This window comes from Schistocerca gregaria, chromosome X (genome assembly GCF_023897955.1).
Source record: "Schistocerca gregaria isolate iqSchGreg1 chromosome X, iqSchGreg1.2, whole genome shotgun sequence".
Lineage (NCBI taxonomy): Eukaryota > Metazoa > Arthropoda > Insecta > Orthoptera > Acrididae > Schistocerca > Schistocerca gregaria.
Genome location: NC_064931.1, coordinates 125,154,105 through 125,174,026, shown reverse-complemented (window position 1 = coordinate 125,174,026; position 19,922 = coordinate 125,154,105). Strand labels below are relative to the sequence as shown.

Below are 19,922 nucleotides of genomic sequence, written 5' to 3'. Positions count from 1 at the left end.
ATAGTTGCTATCACAGCTTTTGATCACTGGTGCCTTCTTCTACGTTAACTGATTCGGTTAGCCAAGGGCTGCTTGTCGCTAGGAGGTCTAAGACGTTACCTTCATAGGCTGTTTCTCTAGTTAGCTGCGCGAAGTAATTTTCGGACAAGACTCTAGTCAATCTATAGCTGGCAATTTGAAGGCACACCCTATTACAACGGCATGATCACGCAAATTATTAACGATATTCGTCAAGTTCTCTCTGAGGGTCTGTACCACTACATCTCCAGACCCAGGCTTTCTATAAAAGCATCTGATTACTGCTCTGATCGACCCTTGCTGTTTAACTTCACCAAAATTAATTCACATTCGGAATGCGTGATAACCTCCCTAAATATTATATAGTTCTTTACTGCAATAAATTCGCCTCCACCATTGACGACTAACTTATCCTCAAGATAAATGTTCTGATCTGAACTTAGGATTTCGTTGTTGTTCACTTTCTGTTTCAACCAACTTTCTGTTGCTAATACTATCTGAGTGTTATAATTCTGGGATCTTTCCTTTGATGCTCTTGCAGTTTACTAACAGAATATTAACATTTTCTATATTCATCATTGTGGCTTATGTAACTTTTATTTTAGCAGGCAATGCGTCCTGATTCCAACGTTTGATTTTTCTAACCTAAAAATACCCCATGTGCACGCGACGCGTTCTCCGCTACTCCAGTAACTTCTTCCTGCTTGTTGTGCACGCCTGACCTATTAAGGGGAACCCTAAAATTCTCCACCCGATAGCGGAGGTCGAAAACAACGTACCAATTCCGTCGCATCGTGCAGTGCTAGTTGCCTTCATCGAATCAGCCACGCTCTGAAAGGAACCTTCAATAAGCGATACTGATGGCATCGGAACCCAAGAGGCAAGCGTCATTCATGCCGACATGTGCCACCATTTGCATCTGGTGCACCCAGTGTGCTCGATAGCTGCTAGCACAGCCTGTTTCATGTCGTAGACGAGAGCCCCGGCACATATTCCGAGTCTTTCCTGCCCAACATGCAATTTCCCTGAGGGACTCCATTATCCACCCTACATTGGAGCTCCCAATGGTTAGCATATGTACCTTCTACACTTATCCAGACTCTTCAGGAAAATCTGTCGCTGGTGCAACAAAACAGACATCCAGTGCCGGCTCAGAAGTACACTCCTGGAAATTGAAATAAGAACACCGTGAATTCATTGTCCCAGGAAGGGGAAACTTTATTGACACATTCCTGGGGTCAGATACATCACATGATCACACTAACAGAACCACAGGCACATAGACACAGCAACAGAGCATGCACAATGTCGGCACTAGTACAGTGTATATCCACCTTTCGCAGCAATGCAGGCTGCTATTCTCCCATGGAGACGATCGTAGAGATGCTGGATGTAGTCCTGTGGAACGGCTTGCCATGCCATTTCCACCTGGCGCCTCAGTTGGACCAGCGTTCGTGCTGGACGTGCAGACCGCGTGAGACGACGCTTCATCCAGCCCCAAACATGCTCAATGGGGGACAGATCCGGAGATCTTGCTGGCCAGGGTAGTTGACTTACACATTCTAGAGCACGTTGGGTGGCACGGGATACATGCGGACGTGCATTGTCCTGTTGGAACAGCAAGTTCCCTTGCCGGTCTAGGAATGGTAGAACGATGAGTTCGATGACGGTTTGGATGTACCGTGCACTATTCATTGTCCCCTCGACGATCACCAGAGGTGTACGGCCAGTGTAGGAGATCGCTCCCCACACCATGATGCCGGGTGTTGGCCCTGTGTGCCTCGGTCGTATGCAGTCCTGATTGTGGCGCTCACCTGCACGGCGCCAAACACGCATACGACCATCATTGGCACCAAGGCAGAAGCGACTCTCATCGCTGAAGACGACACGTCTCCATTCGTCCCTCCATTCACGCCTGTCGCGACACCACTGGAGGCGGGATGCACGATGTTGGGGCGTGAGCGGAAGACGGTCAAACGGTGTGCGGGACCGTAGCCCAGCTTCATGGAGACGGTTGCGAATGGTCCTCGCCGATACCCCAGGAGCAACAGTGTCCCTAATTTGCTGGGAAGTGGCGGTGCGGTCCCCTACGGCACTGCGTGGGATCCTACGGTCTTGGCGTTCATCCGTGCGTCGCTGCGGTCCGGTCCCAGGTCGACGGGCACGTGCACCTTCCGCCGACCACTGGCGACAACATCGATGTACTGTGGAGACGTCACGCCCCACGTGTTGAGCAATTCGGCGGTACGTCCACCCGGCCTCCCGCATGCCCACTATACGCCCTCGCTCAAAGTCCGTCAACTGCACATACGGTTCACGTCCACGCTGTCGCGGCATGCTACCTGTGTTAAAGACTGCGATGGAGCTCCGTATGCCACGGCAAACTGGCTGACACTGACGGCGGCGGTGCACAAATGCTGCGCAGCTAGCGCCATTCGACGGCCAACACCGCGGTTCCTGGTGTGCCCGCTGTGCCGTGCGTGTGATCATTGCTTGTACAGCCCTCTCGCAGTGTCCGGAGCAAGTATGGTGGATCTGACACACCGGTGTCAATGTGTTCTTTTTTCCATTTCCAGGAGTGTATTACAAACACTGTGTACACGTTATACCTGATGCTAAGGCGTGTTGAGTCAGCCGTGTGGCTTGTTCCTCCCCGCATTCTGCCCGTTGACACGTGAACCCACCGCTGTCTGCCTCTCACTCTCGAGTCAAGGCGAGCCAGTCAGATGTTGCTTATCAGGAGATGCGGGAACATCCTGATCCACAGAAGATTCCAACGACACCAAGGAAGTCGGAAGTCTCGTCACCAGCGCCCTGATATCGCTGCAGCTTTGACATGTAGCCATAAGCCTGTCTATTGTGGCAAGCACAGTGCCTACCCATATCGTACTGTGTATAAAGCTGAATAAGATCTCAAAAATACAAAGCACTGAGGAGTAATTGAGAAAGTACAAACGTACCCCCCCTCATGGAGAACGCACCATGACGACGTACAGTTTATCGAGTTGGAGAGTGAGGAGGCAGGCTTTAGTGCGCTGCGAGTTCCTGTGGACATAAGATATTGGGGAGAGCACGTCAAGCTCGCTAGCGACGGTGTCGTGAAAATTTATGGTGTCCCGATGCCACCCCGCTGCTATCTGACCACATACCTTTGTGACTGCAGGTTTTTCACACTTGAGCCATCAGTGCAACATCGGCGTGTACTGTGAGAGATAATTTTCACCAGACGCTCACGTACTGGCAATACGTTGTTCTCAGTGCAGGTTTCCAAGTAGGGAAGTGTTAAGCTTCCAGGACCCTTTAATGCGCCAGACCGTCTGAGGATGGCACAATGGTCATAAAACGTGAGGGACCATATTTCCGCTTCGAAGAGTTCGTTTCTATGGTGGGTAGCGACATAAATGCGCTCGAGTCTGCTCGCAGATGTGTTGTGTAATGGGTATAATCAGGCTTCTGGTTCTTCAGGTGGAAGATGCAGTTGAAATAGCCGGCCACAGCGAAGAGATCATAGTGTCCGGAAAACAGAGGTTTCTACAGACGTCTATGAGTCATAGCCATAAACGGGGGGGGGGGGGGGGGGGGGGGGGTAGCGTGGTAACACCAGCTTCCAGAAGAATTGCGATGCGACATCAGAAGCCTGTAGCATACCGCAGAAGAGCTGCAGTTTTGTTGCGGAGCTCGACATGTTGATGCTCAATGTGGTGAACCAGTATGTCTGTTCTAGCAGTGGTGGACGGGCGTCTACCATCGCTGGGGACCGCAAGGTGAGCCCATCTCGATGGCCGCCATGCGTCGAGACTGATATTAATGAGCAACCTCGTTGGGGGGATTAGACAATCCTGTGGAGGAGGCATTTCGTCCTCCACGTCATCACACCACGCGCCTGTGACGCGGGATAGTCCAGTGTCTTTCTGAATGTCGTGTTGTTGAGAGAGATTATGAGGCATCAGCAGGGAGTCAGGCATGTCAACCTGCACACAGGTCGGTACTATGTTCTTGGCGGCCTGCCCTGATTGCGCATCGGGCAAAACGTGTTGGTTATCGCTAGTGCCGTCCACCGACATCTGCATGGGACCGTCGCCTGGGTAGGCGACGTCTCCATCGTCTTCGGTAAGAGTGTTGTGAGGACCCATGAGCCAGCAGCGATGACGCTTGTGCCGACGGGGGGAGCGTTGTTTGAGCATGTGTTTCCCAGTGTCGGACGACGACAAGGGGGAGCGTCGACCTTGTTCTAAGGTCTCAATCAGTACAATGAAGAAATCAAGGGATGTTGCGGAGTCCATCGGGGTAATCTGGATGGAGGCCATGCAGCCGCGTGGAGCGGCTGCACCACCCGAAGGGTGGTGGGATAGCGAGGCATGCTGATAGGAGAGACCATGCGACGGGCTGGTGGCGCAGAGGCTTCTGACAGCGGGAACTGCATGACACGTCGTTGGACGTAGTCATATTGCTCTTCTTCCCGCAACTGAAACAGGTGCTGGGCTGACAGTCATATATTATGATGGCATGGCAGCCTTTGATAATAAAGTAGGAGGACACGTGAGTCTACAGGTCGATACGAATATGCCTGACAACATTTAAGACGGGGTAAGTTGGGAATTGTACCCGTATTAGGCGACACGTTCCACAGCGTTGCTGTAGGGTCGGAGCGCCGTAATGATGGCGTCCTTTGGTAGTTCGAACGGCACTTCGATTTTCTGTATCGTTGGTAGACCAAGACCGGCGTGGCCTACGGTAATGACAGAAACGTAGTCCATGTTAGTCCTCCTGTGGCACCATGTCGCACGCTGAGTCGTTAATCGTGTAGTACTATGAAAGGGAGGCTGCCAATGAGATCCTGTGGTAGTATTTTAAGGTCGTCGGGAAGATGTGACGGGCGAATCCTGAAAAAAAAAAGTGAAACGTTAAGTCGTTTCGTGATTTTTGTGCGCTAGGTTGATCTATAAGGAAGACGGCACTTAGCAGTGGCCAAAATAAACACAACACGCTCGTGTGTCCCGCTATTGGTTCTCTGGCGCGTGATTGTAGCACTGCCGGCGGCTGATTGTGACCAGCCTATGGTCTTAACAAACCAGACGCCATGTAATGTTGGCAAATCTCATGACTTGATTGGCACAAAATCGGCGGAAAGGCGGAGGTTGGGGTTAATGTGTGTCTTGAGCAAACGACCATTGCACGTGTCTCTGAATGGCCTGGGTGCAGCACATTTCATTCATGTACTGTAATATGGAAGTACACTGATAACATTACGACCACCGCCAATCGAGAGATTCAGTACCGCCTGGTTGTGCTGGGAGCACGTGACACGGTGCGGGTTGTATATAAGCGCAACATAGACGAATTAGAGACATTGTAGTGGGAATACGCCAACGGCCTTGCCGCAGTGGTAACACTGGTTCCCTTCAGATCACCGAAGTTAAGCGCTGTCGGGCTGGCTAGCACTTGGATGGGTGACCGTCCGATCTGTCGAGCGCTGTTGGCAAGTGGGGTGCACTCAACCCTCGTGAGGCAAACTGAGGAGCTACTTGGCTGAGAAGTAGCGGATCCGATCATGAAAACTGAAAACGGTCGGGAGAGCGGTGTACTGAACACATGTCCCTCCGTACCCGCATCCAGTGACGCCCTTGGGCTGATGGGATGACACGGCGGCCGGTCGGTACCGCTGGGCCTTCCAAGGCCTGTTCGGATGGAGTAGTGCGAATACCGGCCGCAAATGGGGAAATCCAGCGAGCTAAGCTGTTTTTGACAAAGGGCAGATTGGTATATCGTCTTGGAACGAGCATCTCGCAAACAGTGAAGTCGGTCGGCTGTTGGCACACTACTGTCGTCAGCATCTACGGAAAGTTTTTGAAGGACAGTAAAACCAAAAGCAGGCGATAAGTTGTTGAACCCCCACGCCTCATCATGGAACAGGGAAAACAGAGGCTTGCCCGCTCTGGTAAAGTAGGATATGGGACATCTATAGTAAATATGAGGACAGAGTACAATGATGGTGCCAACGCAAGTGTTTTGGAGCACATCATGCAGCATCCATTGTGAAACCTGGGGTTCCTCAATGATCGACATCTACTGTACCCATGTTGACCCACAACATCGTCATTTGCGACTACAGTGGGCACCGGAGCATCTAGATTTGAAATCGGATCAGTGAAAACTTGTCATCTGGTCGAATGAGTAACATCTCTCGTTACACCAGATGGATGCTCTTGCCCAAATACTCTGTCATCCTGGCGAATGGCTGCTCGAAACATGGACTGCGCCACGGACCCAGGCCTCTGTGGGTAGTATTATGCCGTGGGTGACATTTACCTGGGTTTTCAGGGGATTTGTGGTAGTAATCGAAGGCACCATGGCAGCTGTGGACTACATAAACATTGTTGCGAACCTCCTACTTCCCTTCATGCTTGATGTCTTCTCCGACGGGGATAGCATCTTCCAGTAGGAAAACAGTCCGTGTCACAAGACCAGAATTGTGCTACAGTGGTTTTAGGAGCATGATAATGAACTCACGTAGATGTTTTGGGCTCTAAAATCACTTGATCTGAGCTGACACCATAGGGCTCCAGCTCCTGCCCAGAAACTGCCAATCGGAAATTTATGGGAATTGCTTGATCTGTGTGTAGACATCTTGTCACACATATCTGCGGAAAGATACCATTTACTTTCCGAATCCATGTTACGCAGAACTGCTGCTGTACTTTGTTTCAAAGGTGAGCTATTCAGCAGGTGATCGTAATGATTTAGCTCATCAGTAGAAATGCAGCCTAGGCTCATGGACCTAAGCGTGTAAAGGCCATTCGCTAAGGACCCAGCTCAGTGGATTGAGGTACTGACATAAAACGGCAAGGCAAACACCTATGTTGGGCACAATGAATATCCCGATATCCTTCTTTACGTTTTTGGAATAAGGAGCAGTACAAATATTTGTCTGCCGTGGTAGAAATCAAATAAGGATAGAATTGAACGTATCATCCATGACGAGGTCGTTAGATACGGACCACACCTCAGAAGAGAAGGAAGTTGGACATATCCTTTTGATTGGAATGTGATGCGGCTTGGGAAACCCATGGAAAACTCAAACCTGTATCATCGGATGCGGATTTGAACTGTGCTCTTAAACACTGTGCCACTTCGTCCAGTGTCAGGCTTGTCCTCATACTTCTGAGAATTAACTGATATGTACTGGCTATTACCCCATGTATGATCAGAATCTGCCTATCTCATCCATTCTGATTGTAAAAATCCATTAGTTATAATTTAAGTAGTATGTCTGTTATTCATTATTGCTGGTAGGTGGATGAACTAATCTAGATATTTACATATAAAACACTGAGGAAGAAGCCTGCTGGACGAAATGAGAAATTCGATGTGCTGAAAAAGCGCTCTTGTGCAGCAGCAAGTCTGAACTCACGTACTTAAATATTACTCAAGTTAATATTTTACTTTTTCTTCAATGGTAAAGACCTCGTCCTTTCCATAATAATACACCCTGAGGCATTAAAAACGACGAACCACAAAGGAACTATGCGAGTGGAACGGAAATCAATAGATGTGATTCACATGTATAGAAGAATTATTACTATTTCAGAAAAAAACTGGATGATTTATTCAAGAGAAACAGTTTCACAAATCTAGCAAGTCAATAACGCGCTGGTATACTTCTGGCCCTTATATAAGTAGTTATTCAGCTTGGCGTTGGGTGACGGAGTTGCTGGATGTCCTCCTGAAGAATACCGTGCCAAATTCCGTCCAATTGGCGAGTTACATCGCCAAAAAGACCGAGCTGATTGGAGGGTCCTGCCAAATTCCGTATGGATTGGCGCGTTACATCGCCAAAAAGGCCAAGCTGATTGGAGGGCCCTGCTATCAAAACGTTCTCAATTGGGGAGAGATCCGGCGACATTGCTATCCAAGTTGGACTCTGGGAAGCATGCAGACAAGCAGTAGAAAATCTTTCTTCATGCTGGTGGGCATTACCTTGCTGAAATGTAAACTCAGGATGGCTTGTCATGAAGGAAAACAAAACGGGACGTAGAATATCGCCAACGTACCGCTGTGCTGTAAAAGTGCCGTGGATGACAATCAAAGGTGACAGTCAGATTGGTATTCCTCAATAGACTGGGGCGTCTCCAGATGCGTCTTCGCTGGTCGTCGGAGCTCAGTTCGAAGTGGGACTCATCACTGAAAACAGTTCCACTCCAGTCAATGAGATACCATGCCAAATGTGCCAGACACCACTGACAACGTACTTGTTGGTGTGCAGAGGTAGTTGGCTCAAGGGGCGCCATGAGCTCATTCCCCTTTCTGTGATCCAACCATTAACGGTCTTTGTGGTCACTGAACACCAGTTGTAAGTTGGATCGATGATAATGATGAATTTGGGACTATCTGACAATTGCTCCGTCTTCACGTTCTGTCGTCTCTCTAGATCGACCGCTTCCTTCCTGACGCTGTGTTCGGCCATTCCTGCCGACATCGTCTAATTGTGGCATCGCTCCAATTCAAATGTCGAGCGAATCACCGATTACTCCAACCGGCATCTTTGAGCGCTACTACATGCCCTCTCTCAAATGGTGACAGCTGTGGCTATCGCAATGAGGTCACGGCATTCCCTCAAGGCAGTTTGAAGGGTAGCCCCACAACCACGAGTAGTCTGTTCTGATGAAGGGACCACAAGTAAGACAGTGCTTATGCGCGCCACTAAGAGGCACGTCTAGACTTTATGATCTGCATTCATTAAGTTCAGAGGGCGGTAGGCGATGGCTCAGGCACGGGTAAAAGAACCCCAGTGAGAAACTGGAAGAACGGAGTAAAGAGTCTCTGAAGCATCTCCATCCAGCAAGGTGGTGGATGCTCGGTAGAACTTCACCGGCAGACAATCTGGTCCTGGCGACTTTGTCTTCGCACCCTTGTCCATCGCGTCCGCCGCCACGTTTGCTGTTATCACAGACATCATTGATTTCTACTCTGCAATGGCGAGGGTCCATTCAGGAGCGGGGTGGAGGTCGTCAGGAAGTGGCCCCGCCATCAGATCGTCGTCGTAAAAGTTGTGGTAGTGACCGCCAAAAGCAGACAACACCGCAGCCTGCGTTGTGTGGAGAGTACTATCGGAGGTGGTGATGGTAGAGACGAAGAGTCGACGTCAACGACGGTCAGATGCAACGTTGACTGAGGACGCCGATTCCTAGTGTAGAAGGTTCTGTTGTCGCGAACGCACGTCGACACTGTACAGTTTCTCACGCCGAAGAATGAGAATCCAGGCTTTAGCATGCTGGCGTTCCCCACGGACGTCAGGTGATGGGTAGACCGCATCGAACTCTCGAAGGTCGGTGTAGCGAAGTTTGGTGGTGTCCCAATGGCATGCTGCTGCTTTCTTTTCACATTGCACGGAGACCTTTGTGATTGCAGGTTTTGCACACTTAAGTCATCAGTGTAATGTTGGTGCCTACCATGGGAGACGGTTTTTGCATGAGGCCCATCTAGTGGCTATTCATTGTCGGCAGTGCTGGTCTCTAAACAGGGAAGTGTTAAGCTCTCAGGACCCTTTGCTGCACCAGGCCGACTGAGGTGGTACAGTCGTTCTAAAAGGCAGCAAGGGACCGTTTTTCTACTTGGGAGACTTCGTTTCCAACGTGGACGGAGACATAAAATGGTCGAGTCTGCTCGCAGAATGTGCTGTATAACGAGTATAATCAGGGGTGTCACCGTGAATCTTGTCCCAAACGTCAGTGAGATGAAAGTCTTTGACCAAGATATGTAGCATCCGGCATAGTGAATAACCAGGTGTCGGATCCTTTGAGTGGAAGACGCAGCTGAAATTACCGTCCTCAACGAAGCGATCATAGTTTCTGGAAAACAGGGGAGCCACTTCGTCTCCTACGAACTTGGACCGCTGCCGACGACTCGTGGAGCCAGACAGGGCATAGATATTGATGACATACATGTAAAAAATGGTTACAGATATGCCTCAGCTGGACAGGAGGAGTATCATATCTGTGACCAGGATGCATACGCATATCTAAAAGGCCACTCCGCACCACGCCTACATATGAGTTACAGCTGTAAACTGGTGGTAGCGTGGCAAACTTCTTGAAGAAGGGCGACGCCGGCGCCAGAAGCACGAAGCACATCGCAGAAGAGCTGCAGCTTTGTTGGTGAGTGAGTCACGGTGATTTTAGATGTCACGAATCGGTACGTCTGTGGTAGCAGTGAAGGACTCACGTCTACCAGCGCTGGAGTGATGTAGGATAGGGTCCCAAAGGAGGCCCGTCCCACTGGCCACCATGCGTCGTTTCCGATATTAACGAGCAACCTCGTTGGAGGCGTAGACAGTCCTGTGGAGGAGGCGTTTCGTCCTCCATATCGTCATCCCATGCGACGCCCCTGGGCTGAGGGTCAGTCTAATGCCAATGTGAACATCGCCTTGGTGAGAGAGATCATCAGGCTCAAATGGTTCAAATGGCTCTGAGCACTATGGGACTAAACTGCTGTGGTCATCAGTCCCCTGGAACTTAGAACTACTTAAACCTAACTAACCTAAGGACATCACACACATCCATACCCGAGGCAGGATTCGAACCTGCGACTGCAGCAGTCGCACGGCTCCGGACTGCGCGCCTAGAACCGCGAGACCACCGCGGCCGGCAGAGATCATCAGGTGTCCACAGGAAGACAGGTGGGTACTATGTTCTTGTCGGCCTGAGCTGGTTGCACATCCTGCAAAACGTGTTGGTCATCGCTAGTGCCGTGCGGCGAGATCGGCATTGGACCGTCGGCTGGTTGGACGGCGTCCACATCGACTTGGATAAGAGTGTCTTGAGGATTCTTGAGCCAGCAGCGACGACGTTTGCGCCGACATGGCGACCGTTGTTTGAGCACGTGTTCTTCACTGTCAGAGCGTGGGAGCGTGGACCTATTCGCAGATCTCAGTCGGTGAAGTGGGTTGTTTAGAGAGGTACTAGTCTCTGTGGCGTCCGTCGCCGTAGTTCGGGTGGCGGCCATGTTGTCGGGTGGAACGACTGCACCATCCAAAGGGTGGTGGGATGGCCGGACGTGCCGATCATTGCTGTAGCGCCGGGATCGGTCACTTGAAGTTAATTCAAGTATATTCTCAAAAGCGTGAAATGACTTAATGTTCTGCAGCAATCTGATATTGTGCTGTTGTAAAAACTTGGGGTAGCTCTCGATGGGTTCTGCAGTTATCCTCGTCCGGCCATCCAGATTTACGTTTTCTGTAGTTTTCTAAAACTACTTCTGCTGAATTCCTAGTTGTTTCCCCCCGGAAAGGCCATGATCAATTTCTTGCACTATTCTCGTTGATTCCGACGTTTTTTCCGAAATTATTTATTACTGATGCTGCAAGGTATGGCGCTCTTTGAACATATCGAAAATGAGATAGCTATCATCATGCCATTAAGAACCTGTGAAATCGCACATAAGACAATGATGCTTTCCTGCTGAGATGACAAACGCTGCAAAAGGTTGAATTCTGTGATGCGTAGTGGCCTCAAGATGTATCTACCTGTTAAATGTATGTGATATACTTACCGTTATTGCTAAATGGCTCTTGCAATTTGAACGCTGTGGCCTGTTTGAAAAACATCCTGGTAGACACCAGAAATAATTTAAGTACCTAAATTAGTACATACTGATTGACAACGTATTGGCTTCGATGGCTTGTATTGAATCACTGGGAATTTAGAGGCAGAGCTCTTTTCCATGTACAATGCGCAACAACAATTAAGGGTCATTTCCTGGCAGATTAAAACTGTGTGCTGCACCGAGACTCGAACTCAGGACCTTTGCCTTTCGCGGGCAAGTGCTCTACCGACTGAGCTACCCAAGCACGACTCACGCCCCGTCCTCACAGCTTTAGTTCTGCCACTACCTCGTCTCCTACCTTCCAAACTTTACAGAAGCTCTCCTGGTTGGCCAGAGACCTTACATATCAGCATAAGTCTTTGATTCAGCAGATTATTTGTAATTTTATAGCCTCTCGCATCGCCCCGAAGTGTGAGCTGAAACGATTGTTGACGACTGATTAAGGATTCCTTCTCCTCAGCCAGCCTACAGTAGAAGCAAACTTTACAACCTTTTTTTTCAGAAACTAATGAAGCAATCAACGTAAATATTTTTTCATACTGTTTATTGATGCCTGGACAACATTATCTGATTTTTTGGAGAAATTCCGTCATCTTGAAACCCCCCCGACACCTGAGGAGTTAATATTGCTCTGCCCAAAATGAGATTTGCCCATGACAGAAGCCATGGAATCTGCAAATTTTATCTGAGATAAAAAAGAAAGAATTTTTTTAATTCATAGAATACTGCTCATGGAGTAATAGCATAGATTTTTGAAATGTGACGAAGTAATAGAATGTTAGACGTTTCAAACGCTGTTGTAGTTTTTTCATGTGTTTTTGGCTCTTTTTTGCAGTAACTATTGAATAAATTAAAATAACAATTAACCTTTCGCTCCTTCCAGACATACTTGAGGAGTAATTCAACCAAACTTTAGAGAGATATCTTTATTAGTATGTCCGTAATCCAGTTTGTCGGCTTGACGTACACTGTACCTCAAGCAGGCGGAATTGATTGCGGGCTCACTAATAAACATATCATTTTTTTTTAAAATTTGGCTGCTTTAGTCCTCGGACATGTCCGCAGTGAGTTATAGGCAAATATTTTTATTTTACTTTGTTCATTAGTTACTACAAAAAACGTGATCAAAATCACATGACAAAACTAAATCTTTGTTTCAGACGTCCACCGTTTTAGTGTTTCGTCAAATTTCAAAATACTCATATACACTGCGCAAGATAATTAGAGGATCACTTTTTTAGAGGCCGTAACTGCCTCCCATTCCGATGCATAAGTATGAAATTTATCTCAAAGGTGCCTAAAAGATTCCTCTGTAATGGAGTAAAAACGTGGCGTCCTGTGACGTCACCCTCGAGCTCGGCGATGCATCAGACAAAAAGGTGTCAACACATGCGAAAAAAAAAGGCCACAGCTCGGAAGTTCATGTGAGCCGTAAGGTGGGTTAATGATGTCACACTGACATCAAATTTTGTCAAAATTCTGTCCAACACCACTGTGGGGGTGTCACACCATGAGAAGACCATCATGGCCTCTCTTACCTACATTTCACCCCTTCCTTTGACGTCACTGCGATGGAGGTCAGAACCACAACACTCAGGGTTGAAATCTCATAGTTTTCTTATGGGTGCCAGAGGGAAACATTTCAGAAACGCTGGCGTTCAGAATCGACGAAAAGGCCTCAGGAGGTGGCGTAAAGGTCGTCAATGGAACCTCCTCTTTCTATGGGGTGTTGGTCCCCACACATCACAAGCTTAAAAAAGACCGATCACAGTGCGCTGAGTAACAGGAAGATGTTCTTGACAACCTTTGACACTACTGACACCCTCGAACGTTTCAACCATTCTATAAGGATATTGTGGGTCTGCATCCCCAGTGAACGTTGTCGTACCTCTTTGGTGTGCAGTGCGGCCGCGATTTTTGCTCTCGTTTACAGGTTGGAACCGTTAGGAACAGTTCAAAACCATTTGACGAATTTGAGCGTGATCCGAAGCAACAAAGGGTACGTGTGCTTTTTCAACACTTCCGCTTTCCGTCCTCCTGTGTTGTGATCAAGCTGTTGTGTAACATTAACATATGCGTGAATTGATCCGCAGAGGGTCTCTCTGAGGACCTCCAGTTCGGTAACACTTTCGATGTCATCCACGCACCTCAGTTAAGCATGTTAGAAATATACTTTCAGAAATTTCAACACAGTCAGCCTGGCGGCTATTCTAGTGCCTGAGGGTTGCGCAATCCCTTCCCTTTGGGTGAGATTTGCGCGTTTTCAGGCGCTAGAGCAGCTACCACGCTGAATTGATGTCAAATTTTCCGGCATGTATATTTGTAACATGGTCAAGAAAGGTGTGTGGGTGCCGAACTGGATGGTTCTTAGAGTGACCCTTTGTCGATCTATTCAGGCGCATGTTAATGTTTCGATCTGGCCTGATCACGCCACAGGTGGGTGGAAAACGGGATGGTTGCAAAAAGTAAGTGCCCTTAGTGCTTCGAATTACGTTCAGATTTCGTCGAATGGTTTTGAACGGTCCGTACTGGTTCCAAACTGCACAAGAAAGCAATAACTGCAGTCGTGCTGCACTCCAAAGGGCTGTGATTACGTACAGTGGGGATGCAGCCCCACAATGTCAATGGAGAAAGGTGAAAACGTAAGGGGGTATCAGTTGTGTCAAAGTTTGTCAAGAACATATTGCTGTTTCTCATCAATCTGCGAACGGTCTAACCGTGAAATGTGTGGGAACCAACGCCCCTGAGGAAGGAGTGGTTTCATTGTCTCCCTTTGTGCCACACCCTGAGGCCTTTCGTATAGATAGATTCTGAGCGGCGCTGTGTCTCAAATGTTTCCCTCCGCCAGCCATAAGGCAACTGCGTCATTTCAACGCTGGGTGTCGCGGTTCTGATCTCCATCGGTGAGACGTCAAAAGAGGCGATGGAATGACTAGGAGAGACTGTGACGATCTTCTCATCGTGTGACACGCCCACGGTCACGTTGAGCGGAATTGGGAAGATATTTGTTGCCAGTGTGACATTATTAGTCATCTTACTGCTCACATGAACTTCTGAGCTGTCGGTTTTTTTTTTTCCCGCTTGTGTCGATGCTTTGCTGTTTGAAACGTTGCAGAGTCCGAAGATGGTGTCGCAGGGTGCCACGCTTTTGTGCCATTAAAGAGGAATGTTACAGGCACATTTGAGGCAAATTTTAAACTTATGCGCTGAATGGGAGGCAATTACGGCTTTTCGAAAAACTGATCCTGTAATTGTGTTGCGCAATGTATATATTTCTTATGCACAGATCCTAAAAAAATGGGACCTTTCATATTGTTATAAATCGCTTATTCTGTCGAATATTTACAATTTTGTAGTCAGTCTCTCATTCTGTCTCGAAATGTGAACTGAAAGGATCGATGTCGGTGGATGAAGGACCCATTCTCGTCAGCCAGTCTATAATATAAGCGAATTTTACAATTTTTTTGGATAAACTACTGAAGGAATCAATATAATCTTTTTGCTCATTATATACTGGTTCGTGGACAACATTTTCTGTTTCCTATTTTAAGAAATTCAGTCGTCATTAAGCACCTCATCCGAAGAGTTAAATTTGCTCTGTCAAAAACGAGGCGTGTCCACGACGTAACGTCCTGCAGTCTGCAACTCTTATCTGAAATAAAAAATCAAACAATTTTCTTAAACTATATGATATGTCGCACGTAGTAATAACACAGTTCTTTGAAATTTGACGAAATAATAAAATGGCGGATGTCCGAAGCAAAGATGTAGTTTTGTCATGTGTTTTTGGTCACGGCTTTTGTAATAACTAATGAATAAACTAAAATAAAAAAATAGCCCATTATTCTTTCCAGTCATCTCCGACAAGTAATTCAGCCAAATTTCAAAAAGATATCTTTATTTGTGTGTCTGCAATCCATTCCGTCAGCTTGACATACAGCGTATTTCAAGCTGACGAAATGGATGGAGTGCACACTAATAAGATATCTTTCAGAAATTTGGCTTAATTATTCGTCGGGTGTGACCGCAAAGAATAATAAACTAATTTTTTATTTGAATTTATTTATTAATTACTGCAACATATGTGACACGAACACGCGACAAGGCAACATCTCTGTCGAAACGTCCGTCATGTTATTTTTTGTGAAATTTCAATAAACCGTGCTACTACTCCACGCAGAATATCCTATAGATTAAGAAAACTGTTTTTTACTTATTTATTTATTTATATTTCAGATTTGATTTGGAGACTGCACTGGTAGCACTTTGTTTTTGTCAGAGCAGCTTTACCGTCTCTGATGGTGGGCTTAGTGATGACTGAATTTCTTAACAAAAATCAGAAAATGGCGCCCAAAAATCAATAAATAATCTGCAAACAGATTTAAGTTAATTTCGTCATTATTTTTTTCCAAAAATCGCAAAAATCTCTTATTGATTGAGGAGAAGGGGTCCTTGACTGTGAGTGAAACCAGGTTTGAAACTGATATTTTGACGTTTGATGAAATGTGCTGAACTATCTGAGCAATCACTAAGAGTCTTCCTCGCCAACTACAAGTTTCATTGTGTTATCGCTTCTCTCACCGTTGGAAACATTACTCTTCTGAAGAGATGTATAGCGGTGAATACCTTAAGCAAAACTGGGGAGGGACGCTCAGAGACAGAGAGAGAGTCAGAGCGAGAGAGAGATAGGGAGGGAGGGAGGGAGAGAGAGAGAGAGAGAGAGAGAGAGAGAGAGAGAGAAAGATAACGTCTCAAGTAGACGCCCAGGCTCGAACTTTAGTTCAAAGAGAAATATGTGTGAATTTTTTTCACCAATGTATCTAAGTGTGTCTGAGATTTTTACCGAAGGGAGAGTAGAAAATAAAATAAATGTAGAGACAAGTCACTTGAAAACGAAATGGCGCATGAGATGGGGAATTAAGCGAATTTGAAAGAAATGCATCTGGGGAGAGCTAAAAAATTTACAAGCAAACGAAACATTGGTATCAAACTCCTTGTCAGAGTCTCTAATTGCCTAAAATGTGCAAAGAAACGTGGAAATTTGTTTTCATTGCTTCTCTCTTCGAGTCGAATCTCTTCAAGAATTCTGTACATTCCAGTGTGAGTTACAAGATTAAACTAGCATAAAATTAGTTTAGACAGTCTTTACTTTTTATTAACAGATGTCGTCCTTGTGCTCTCATGGGAATTGAACGCCGATACAACACTTAGCTCTGTTTTACAGTACAAATGAGACCTGTTTAGATTGCCGTTTGCTGAAGCTGCAATTGCGATAAGCCCTATGTGATTCGAATTGTGTTTAATAAATTCTGTTACTGTGTTATAAAAAAGATTTCTATTTATTGCTAGAACAACGAGGTTGCCTTGTAGAAATAGCATTGATCAAACCCATCGTTGTAGACATCTGCAATCTGCGTCGATGTCCGAAGAAGCTGCAATTGAAACATTGACAAAGAACTTCCAGTTGGTTGATATGCACTTTATTTTTCTGGCATGTTATTAATGAGTCAACATAAAGACTGCTATGGAAAATATGTGGTGATTCTCATTTCACTTACTTTAACTTTACTATTGCATTGAAAATCAAGTTTCGGGAGAGATGAAAGTTAAGAGATCATGTTAGTGTTAATAAAGCCATTTATGAAAACTTTCTTAAAAACACATTTGTTTTCTGTGAGATACTAAGCTAATATTACTAGTAATCACTTTAACATTTTAACTAAAATTCAGAGTTTTTACTTGAGTTTGAGTTTATATTGAATTGGTACAGTAGCTGGCTCATACAATGTTTTTCAGTTTACCAGCCAGCCACATTTACCTCATTCATATTTCAGTTTTTTCATATTTTTAGAATCTGCTATGACATTTTTCTGATTGTTGCGTTCATGCTCGTGAATATACTGATTTCTCTGAATGGAAATGGAACAGTGACTCCAGGATTTCTGCATGTCAATTCAATACAACAGTTGAATGACACGGGCGGCTTATTCTAAGAACTTACCTTGTGTTGACTCGAAACCAGCGTATACTAGAGGAAAAATGTATCTGGTGCTGAAATGCAAGACTTTGAAGTTAAACAAAAGAACATACACTTTGTCAGATGGAAATAACATTTTTTCTGTGCATTCAGTTTTTAATTGTTATATGCTCTTTTAAATACACTGTAAGAAGAATTATGCGAAGGTTTGTAAGATCTGTGAAGCACATCGTATGTCACTAGTGCGATATCTTATTGACAGCTATATCAAGTTACTCTGACAGAAAATATTCGAGACACGCTTTCTGATTTGTCACCGGTTAGATTATCTACCACGGGTGCAGGAAGAGAGAGATTTACGTCACAAGAAGTGTCTCGTAAAATCTTCGTTATTAAGACAAAATATGCAATGATTCTATAACGTTCAGGAACAGTTATTATTTCGATGCACATTACTTAAAACTTGGAACGAGAGTCGATATTCTTCTATAGAAATGTGCGGCGTTAAATTCCGAAAGCTACACTTTCAAACAAATTACAAATAATTCTGTTGTTTCAGAAAAGTATTTTTGCAAAAAAAAAAAGGACGGATAATGAGTGAATGCAAGCAAAAAGATTGCTCTCTCTCTCTTTCTTGTACCCGATTTTGAAAAGAGCAGTAGTAATTCAAATCGTCCACCACCTGAAAGGTGGCGTGCGAGCTAAGAATGCAAATGTAGTGGACTGTTGCACGTGGCAACTGAAAGGTAAGATGAATGTGGAAGCTGTCGGGTTTACAAGTTAGGTGCTCTGTCGCAAGACCTACCTGTGTAGGGAAGAGGGCAGCTGGCGCTGCTCAGGGAAGAGGCAGCTGGCGCTGCTCAGGGAAGAGGGCAGCGGGCGCTGCGGTGGCGAGCCGGTGGAGGGCGTCGAGCGACTGCGGCCGACCCGGCGCTGGCGTCGGACTTATATAGGCCGGCAGCCACCGCCCACGCTCCGCTACCCCGGGCGTCCCGGGCGCGCCGCCCCTGGGCCAGCGGTCGCCGCGCATGCGCACTCGCGCCCTCCGCGTCGATCTGGTCCCGCCGAATAGCAGCGATGCGCGCCAGGTGCCGAATCAATCGCGAGCGAGTTTCAGGTGCTCACGACGAATGGCAGTCGAGAACGTTCATCAGATTGATCTGCGCTGCCGGGGTCGCAGTTATTGATTGAAACTAGCTGCAGCCCCCGGTACACGCGAGGGTGGGAGCTCGGTTCTATTATTAGCTTGCCCCGCCCTAACGACGTATGTCCAGGATCCTCCCTAATTACGACTGTCCCTGATAGTGGCTCCTCGTTTTTCTGACGTATCAAATGTAAATTTGCAGCAGATTTCTGAGACTGCCTGTCTCGTTTGTGGGAAGTCGATTCCCTTTGTTTTCGCACGGCTCCAAACCCGTGAAGTAACCGGTGGCCCATCTCGCTGTCGGTTAACACAGAGGCAGTTCTCGGCACTTCTCCGAGGTAGTAAGCCGCTAACATCCGGGGCTGCCTCGTTAGGAGCAGTATCGATGACTCTCAAAGCAGGGGTCGCGGGTTCGAGTCCCATCTCGGGCGCGGTTGCATGATGGAGAGGCACATATGTCTCGGTACTGCACAGTGGTGGCGTTGAAAACCATAAAATTTTGTTTTTGACACGTCAGTGATTGTTATGTAAAAAGACTGATGTCAATTTGGCAATCTGACTGACACAACTCTTTTATTTACTCGGTATTTTAAAGCACACTTGTTGCAAGTGATTCGTGAAGATCAATAAACTGAAATTCCGTTACATCATGAAATTCCGTTACGTCATGAAATTCTTTGTTTTAGGCGTTTTTTTTTTGCCAACAACGGAATCAGAGTTGGCTAACCTTTATAAGCTTAATTTACAATAGATAAGAAATTACAGTTCTCTTGTAGGCGTTCCGATTGACTGGCAAGCAAAGAGACTGAAGTGGAGGAGGTATATTTCGTAGTATCGAAGGTGAAGAAGTGATCATAGCTCTTAAGATATGCATTTTAGAACCATATTAACAGAATCTTCCGTCGGTTCTTGGTAGAACAACATTATAATAAATGAAAAGCAGCAGTTTGCTTTTGTTCTACAATATTACTTTTATTGTTAACCGGTTTTCGGCTTACTAGGCCATCTTCAGACATTTAGTAAATGTTTGAAGATGGCCTAGTAAGCCGAAAACCGGTTAACAATAAAAAAATGTCTGAAGATGGCCTAGTAAGCCGAAAACCGGTTAACAATAAAAGTAATATTGTAGAACAAGAGCAAAGTGGTGCTTTTCATTTATCATTTTAGAACTCTTGTTTTACT

General features: G+C 46.4%; 1 protein-coding gene and 1 pseudogene across 1 annotated transcript in view; one reads left to right on the top strand and one right to left on the bottom strand.

Moving 5' to 3' along the window:
• LOC126299204 (ITG-like peptide) overlaps nt 1-18,656 on the bottom strand; it is a 91,747-nt gene extending 73,091 nt beyond the window's left edge. The window contains exon 1 of the mRNA XM_049990990.1: nt 18,402-18,656. The gene's annotated coding sequence lies outside the window, so the exon portion shown is untranslated. The remainder of the gene's footprint in view (nt 1-18,401) is intronic.
• LOC126299888 (5S ribosomal RNA) lies at nt 5,384-5,500 on the top strand (annotated as a pseudogene).
• Nucleotides 18,657-19,922: the final 1,266 nt, after the last annotated feature.